Consider the following 8,758-nt stretch of genomic DNA (forward strand, 5'->3'; position numbering starts at 1 on the left):
GGTCTATTCTGTCACATTTTCACATTTGAATATGAATTAGATACTAACACTCGGTTGTTTAGAATGAATGAATGATGTCAGTGGGAACTCACAGCACGAGTATATTGTGCAGAATGTCAGAGTGCATAGTAGTCTGCTGCCTCCCACTTGTCGTTGCTGAGACAAATGTCCTCATATTTAATATTCATAGAAAATCGCCTCTGGCAAAGTCCTTACTAAGCCAGTGGCAAAATATGTGGTGTGTGCTTGTGCATGTGTTTGTGTGGTCGGTCCCCATGGTGACCATGTGGAGGAATGGTTCAGTTTGCCACCTGAGTGTGCTGAGACGCACCATTTGGTACCAGACGTATGAGGAGAGAATGAATGTGCAGTTTGCACACGTGCAAATGAGATAGAAAATGAGCAATGTGTGATTTACTCTATGCTGCATTGTGCATCACACACATGGCTCTATGGGATTTTATCAGAAAGAGATAGAGAGAGAGAGAGAGATATAAATAAATAAAGTGTTAAAGGATAAAGTGTTATACTTGTAGACTAGGAGGTGAAGTAACATTGGTTGGTATTTTGGCATTCAACGGTGCCACAGAGGCAGTCATTTATTGGTGTGTGTGTGTGTGAGAGAGAGAGAGAGAGAGAGAGAGAGAGAGAGAGAGAGAGAGAGAGAGAGAAACTGCTGTTGTTGTCCCTCAGGGTGGACACAGCAGATGGGTGAGTAAACACACACACAGATACACACACACACACACACACACACACACACACACACACACACATACAGAGAGAAACAAATTCACAGATTGTGTTTATGATGAAACTGTGATAATAAAACATCTTTAAAGGAACTTGAAGATGTGAGTGCAGTAAATATAAATGTGGCAGCATTTTACAGTGCAGTGATTTGCTCCAGAACATTTCCACATGGCAGGTGTAATAATGTTTCATCTTTACTAGATTCATTCATTCATTAGTTTGATTAACAGAAGTGATCTCTGAGGAGACATGACTTGCATTGCATTTTACACTCTATACCACTTTAATGGAAGGCAGTGGATTGTTTCACAGCACATCAAGCACATCACTTGTGATAAGCAGTGACCTGCTTGGGGAGGACCAGGGCAGGCAGGACGCCTGCAGGGGAGATCTGTATCAGCTGGGCCATAGGTTCTCCCATTCACAACAGCATGATACCTCCAGGCTGTACACTTCATATACAATAGCACATATCTGGATAGAAAAATACCTGTGTGGTCATTTCATAAACCAGCATGTCTGCCTTGTCAGAGACCAAAACCAGCATGCCCATGGAGGATGATATGATTGGGATGAGAAGATGCCTCTGACTGGATTTCAGTTTTCTCCACTGACCTCCTCACCATCTGGTAAACCTTTTGTGTTTTTATTTTATTCTTTATTCTATTCTATTTCTTAATAAATCACTGAACTCCATCCTCTGGTTTTTATTTGTGTCTACATTTGTATCTTCAATCCCGTTTCCCTGCAAACGAACAACCCCTCATTAAGTGTCCACAAAAGTCCATGAAACACATGAGGCAGGGACTCCTCCAGAATCCTCACAAGAGAGAAGGACTTAGCCATTGCAGTTCATTGTGATGTTTGTATAAATTTATATCAAAACATGGCATCTTAACTAAATTGTGTGATGACATTGTATAATTCTATTAGATCTACTTTTCCTGTGGGCTTTGTCTTACAATTGTATTTACCATGTTCAGTCTTCATAGTTAGAATGAAGCACTGCATTGAATTTCTAAAATTACAAAGAACTACATGTTGAACAGCAGTTTCAGTAAAACCACAATCAAACAAATTCCATTCAAAAGATAGAATAGATTCAAACTTAATCTGGGAGCAACCCCTTACTGTGAACTTCTACTGTAAACCCTCCAAACACTGTCTGCCAATATATAAAACAAATTCACTAAACTGATGAATGATGCTCACACACACACACACACACACACACACACACACACACACACACACACACACACACACACACACACACACACACACACACACAAACAGCCAATTACAATACATAGAATGAAGCGGTGTAATCAGTGAAACATAGCCCACCTTTAAAAGCCAGAGAAATGCATATGTCAAATGAAGTAAAGATGTAAAATACTGCAAGTGAAGTACTATGAATTTAGATGATGTATACATGCTCATACTCACACACACACACACACACACACACACACACACACACACACACACACACACACACACACACACACACACACACACACACACACACGCACACACACACACACACACGGATAAACAAGAGACCATGTTTAATTCATAGCTGCAACTGAGTATAGGACTTGATCTTGTTTGTGGGGGCGGTAAAGATAACACATGCACATACACACACAGGCTCTCTCTCTCTCTCTCTCTCTCTCTCTCTCTCTCTCTCTCTCTCTCCTCCCTCACCCATAAAGACCCATGCCTAGACAAAAAGCACAAAATGATGCTCTAATGTAAGTTAACCATTTGCACACACACAAAGACATTTGAATGCAGTCAAACACATGAAGAGAGAGTTCTCTCCTTCTCGGGTTGAGTTGAAAAAATATCTCAGCACTTATTCCCTCCAGTGTTGCTGTTTTGTTTTTTTATCACAATATGAGTTATTTACTCCAACTGTTAGCCTTAAGATCTTAGTTAGTCACTACTGATTTTACACCTGCAAATCACTGTACTTGTGATGGTTAGTACGAAATTCAAGTTTAATTTGGAGAAATATACACATATGAAAAATCCTGATATGCAAACAAACTGCTGCTCTGATTTTGACCACTCTCTTTTAGGCTTTGAGGCAATACTGAGCGGCTGTAGTGCCGCTCATAATGTCTCTGCACACACAGTCCGTAGTTGCGTTTTTCTATCCATCGCCTAATAGAAATCGTTACACAGAAACCTTGTACACTGAGTCCAATGCGTTTATTATTGTATTTGTTCTGAGAAATTGTAGATTAAATGGAGTTGAGCAGTGAGGATGATTTTGTGGTCCTCTCACTCATTTAAAAAAAAAAAGTAAACATTTGGCCCATCCAATCCTGAGAAGTCGCCAGAACAAGAAGAATTTTATCTCCTGATCAAGGTGATGTCTTTGGAATTCTTCCAAGTCTATTTTCCAGTTTGATACACTACTACAAGAACTGAGACTGCATAGTACATAGAAGAAAAATTATGATGTGAAAATTGGACCTGATCTGAAAACTTTAATGCAGGAGGAAAGTTTCAGTGGCTGTTTGTAACATGTGTGACACAACAGCATGTTTTTGTCTTATTGAATGAATATCTGAAGACTGCTTTGAGGCAATTTCTTCGGCTTTCGATCAGTTGTCCCTTGGACTCAAAATGAACTTAAAATAAAGATAAAGGAGAAGCAGGAATTAGTGTCTAAACATTGGTTTAGGTTTGTATCACTGACAATCAGACCTGAAGCTGATAACAACCTGTATTTACTGCGGAGTCATTTGTCCCACGAGTGAATGTTGATTGTGAAATCCATTCCTACTGCAGACAAAAAGATGTTAGTGAGGATTCTTTGACCAGTGGGAAAGGGGTTATAGAACATATTTGTAATTTTTTTCCTTTCGGGCCATTGTTTAAACACAGAATTCAGAGGTGTGTTTGTGCACCTGTGTGTGTAAGGTCCAGTCATGTACAGTACACAAACACAAGGAGTGCGGGCGGCAGTACAATGGGAAGCAGGGGGATGGAGAGTGTCCTGAGGGGACGGGGGAGATTTAGGACGTACCTGTATACAGATTTCCGGCAACAACTCTGACCTTTTCTACCCCAAGAATGGCAATTACCGGCAAAAGATATATTTCCTTTACTCATACATATAGTTACTATATTATTCACCCTGTTAATTCATGTCACACCTTCCAAAACACAGTCCCAAAGCACTTTAGAGTTCTCAGCACTTTATTTAGAACAACAAAATAAGGCAAGAAATATAGAAGGAGGCCAAATGTATTAAATATTATGGCTATAAACAGGAATTTAAACTAATTAAAAACAACGAGTATATTTCAGTTTCTCTCTTTATTTAATGACTGTGTCCATCAGCAGCTTATGTCCTCAAGCAAGAATGTCAATCTATTCCCTCCTGAAAAAACTGTGCGTATAGAAGCACCAATAAGTGTCAAATTACTTGAGAAAAAAGATCAAATATATTTCAGCAAATTCCCCAGCTCCCCTGGTGAGGAGACGGCCATCATTGGAATTATTCCCATTGGACATGATCATAAATCCCAGTTTTCAGAGAGGCTGTGTTATCTGAGTGGAGAATTAATATCACAGTTTTTACTGTGAAAAGTCCTGCTTGTGAACGCAGCCTTGTAAATGCGTCTAATTGCCTGTCAAAATGTCACTGATGATCATTAGAGACTATTTGCTGTGTTGAATTCCAGTCAGAGAGCTGAGGTCTCACACAGAGAATGCATATTGATAAAAATTTTAGATATTATATGTCAGTGTGTGCGTTCATCACCATCACCTCTTCGTCACGACCAGTATTCCCTCACCTCCATCCCCTCAAACAGCAGTGAAAATGAAACCTGTCGCCTGGGTTCCTCCATAGATTTACAATTTAGACCAAGTGCCAAAGATACAGACTGTGGGGCAGGCCAGGAAAAAATACACTCATCAGCAATTTCACTGCCGGGAGAAAGAATTAGAAATAAGCCACTGCACTGGCACAGCATGGACACTCTTAGAGAGCAAAAAAAAACAACTGTTAATGCGATGCAGAATCATTAAAGAGGAAAAAAACACTGAATCATTAAAGACATCATTAGAATATAATAGGTACAGTCGGGCAAGAAGACAGAAGAATTAACAACTAATTAAAATGTCAATTTAAAAAATAAAAAATGTCTCCTTCCTTGTTCAGCATTTATTTCTTTAAAAGAGGACTCCCACAAGAAGTTGGACTAATTAATCTAGATTTACTTTGTGAGGCCAAAGTCACTTAAATTGTATTGAATTACTCACTTATGTGTTAATAGGTGGGAGGTGGTATCTCCACGGATCTAATACTATTACATCAGAAAAAAAACAAATAGTGTTGTTTGCACTGTCACAAATATTTTTCCAAATGTGCATATTATAATTTCAGTGTTTAAGAAGAGCTCTGTTAGAATACTGTTTTCAGAAATTAGCTTTATGAGAAGCTTGGCATCAAACTCTGTTCTGTGTGTGCTTTAGGGATGGAGCTGTACTCAGGATGGGGTTAACCCAATTTAGCATAGAGACAGGAACCAACACATCTAAAGCTCTGTGGGGTTTAGAGACTGTGATCCTGCACAAAGTTACTTTGTCCAATGGTACTGTGCCAAGAAGAAGTAAAACACTACTTATCTTCGTTTTTGGCGTAAACTGCTAATGAAGGTTGTGCAGTATGATGCAAAGATCAAGAAGACCTACTAAATGGATGATGTCTTGAGATTCCAAATGAAGCAGCAGTTAAACTAAAATGGTTACTAAGAAAAAACATATATATTACATTAGTATAATTTCTCTATCTGCTGATGTAGATCATGTTATATAATTGGAAGTTCCAGAACAACTACTAATTGTATCCTGAGATTATATTTTTCCTTCATCTGCAAAAAATGTTATAACATTTGCTGTTTGTGCTCAGTTAGTAACCTCTAGAGGTGTTTGTGAGTATCGTTTTCTTTTACTTTGAAGACACAACGTTTCTCCTGATTCCTGTCCTTTTTTAAGCCAAGCAAAGCTAAACACGTTGTGGCTTCAACTCTACTCTTAAAGACACTACTTACAGTAATATGTATTACATATGTGTGTATATATATCATAGTAAATGCACACATTTAATTTTAATATTTTGGCTGGTTAGACCTGGACTGTGTGGGGTAAGGTCAGGATAACTCCTACCTCAGTTTAGCTTTGTTGAACATCTTAGGGAAAGTCACATTAAACTTAAATCATTCGTATTACTTTGTGAAGTCTAGTGAGCCCATGTAATTCAAGCATAAGTCCACCAATGTTTTTCCTAAATAATTCTTGAGATCATCCATGGTATGGATTTTATAGAGCGGTTTTGTTGTGATCACTGTCACAGAGTTTGTTTTCTTCATGGGATATAATCAGAGGCAAGAAGGAACAGGTTTCACATGATGACACGTCATAGAGCGCAGGTGGACTCAGTAACATTCATCATGGCTGCAGTCCATGCAACAGGGCTGATAGCAGGGTCCCTCTGTTGTTTCTGATGACTCACTGATTTGGACCCTGATTAATGTTGTTAACTACTGTACATCCACAGTAAAGTCAAAATGTCTGCTGTTTAAAAAAATACCTATTTAGTGTGACAGCTAAATTGTCTGTTAGCCAGAAACACGGTCGTCGCAGCGTACATTTCAAAATGGATCATTCAAATTCACATCCTGGCTTGTTTGCATTGTGCTTTGCTTCAGGGCACTTGGGCAGCCGCTGAAGGATCATCGTGCATGTACTGATTTTCTTGTCTGGCATTTGAGCCAAATTACTTTTCAAAAAACTAATTAGTGGCCTTCCACTGAACGCTCTATTTTTAGATTCCCTCTTTTTTAACATGCAGCGACTTGAGCTGACTGTAGGCTCGTAGCCACCAGCTCCTGTGGTTGTGGTCATGTCCGTGGATTTGACACCATTGCTCTCCTGTGGCGGCTTTGTGTAAGTGCGGCTGGTGAGGCGACAGGTATTTGATGCGAGGAGAGAGCTGCATGCATCCCTGTGAGCTTGTAAACTGCTGCATAGAACAAAGCCTGTGGATCATCCCCATGTCATTGGGCTGAGGCGAGCGAGCTGAAGCGATGAGGCCTCTCCCGCTCTGTTTTCTCTGTTAATTCAAATAGAAGATTTGAAACTTTTTCCCTCTATTTGCTTCACTGTGTTTTGTCTTTCTTTTCACAATTCATTCACACACACACCCACACATGCCCACACATGCCCACACACACACACACACACACACACACACACACACACACACACACACACACACACACACACACACACACACACACACACACACACACACACACACCATTGGGAGGGCAGTCTTTCTCTATGATCATAAGAGCATCTTTTTCTAATAAATGCTTTAAGATGGAGAATGGAAGAGAGGGATGGAGAGAAGGAAGGGGAGATTGAGAGAAATGGGAAATAATGTTGGGGAAAGCAAAAGGAAGAGGAGACGAAGGTGAACAGAAGTGGACGAATTTAGGGATGAGAGGAGAGAGTGAAAGAGGTATAAAACGAGAGAAAGAAAGTGGAAGGTAAAGTATAAAAGGCGAGAAAAAACAATCGTGGGAAGGAAACAGAACGAAAATGTGGCAGTAGAAATGTGATGAAATTAATATACAGTGAAGAGGAGAGAGGAGTAGTACCTATTATATATCTGTGACTCAAACAATGAGTAAATGTAATTTCAACAAAGATTTTTAATTCACTCAAATATTTTTCACTGAGGATGGATTACCACGTTATCAGGTCAAATATCGTCTATGCTGGACTGTAAAATGAGACTTAACTCATGAGGCAAGAGTATAACTTCAAACTCTAATTTTTAGTTTGATGTCCTCACAGAGGACATTTAATCTAAAATTGATCACAATGTGTGGAAAAAAATGTGTGTGTGCCATGGTGGAATATAGGCCACCATATCAACCATATCATTAGAATTACTCAATATAGGGTTTCGGCACACAGGGAGATATATTTGGACCCATGTCAGAACATTTTCATATTTCTGACCTAAACTTCTCCATCTCACCATCACAAATTTATGAGGTTTTACGGTAAAGCTATGATAACTACCTGCTCTCTGTTGTTGAGGAGACAGATGTATACAATGAATCAATTGTAACTCTTAGACTGGCAAAATATATAGTCATGTGCAGGGAGTTAAAAATTAAAGTAAACATTATAATTTTTTGCAAATGCATGCCCCTGAGTAAGAGTCTTATAAGGGGACCAAAAAAAAAAGCAAAGCAACTAAATTGGAAGTTTGGAGTCGCAGAGATGGACAATATATAATGGACAAAAGATTCCATCCACTGTCAGGTGCAACAGCGACTATTGAATTCTTTAAGAGATCTTTCTAAGTCTTGTATTTCAATAAACTGGTGTTTTTCTGTCAGTTGAGAAAGGCAAACTGTCGATATGTTACTCAACCCAGGTCTGGACAGAAATTGTGTCATTGAATTTTCTCCTAAGTCACTGGAATGTGACACTTAACAAATCTGTTTCACTTGTGAACCTGAATACAGATTTGTACAGATAAATGACTGATATGATGAGATGTTAAACACATAGGTTAAGCATCATATATATGTGTGTGTGTGTGTGTGTGTGTGTGTGTGTGTGTGTGTGTGTGTGTGTGTGTGTGTGTGTGTGTGTGTGTGTGTGTGTGTGTGTGTGTGTGTGTATTTATGTGTTTTCTGCTTCTCTCTGAGTCACCAAATTATTTTATGTTTTTCTGTCTCCTGCAGCCAAAGCTCTGAACAGTGGGGAATATGTGACTCAGCCACAGAGAGCACATGTATTTATCTGTATAATTACCGCTGTCTCTTCTTCTCTGTCTGTCTCTCTGGGTGTTTCCTTTCATCACCATCCATCGTGCAGCCCTCCTCCCTCTCTCCTCTCATCTTGTCTGCAATCTGAAATTCTTTCTTTGTCCCTTCTTTCTCTTTTCCTCTAACTT

The sequence above is a fragment of the Hippoglossus stenolepis genome, chromosome 7 (assembly GCF_022539355.2).
Source record: "Hippoglossus stenolepis isolate QCI-W04-F060 chromosome 7, HSTE1.2, whole genome shotgun sequence".
NCBI lineage: Eukaryota > Metazoa > Chordata > Actinopteri > Pleuronectiformes > Pleuronectidae > Hippoglossus > Hippoglossus stenolepis.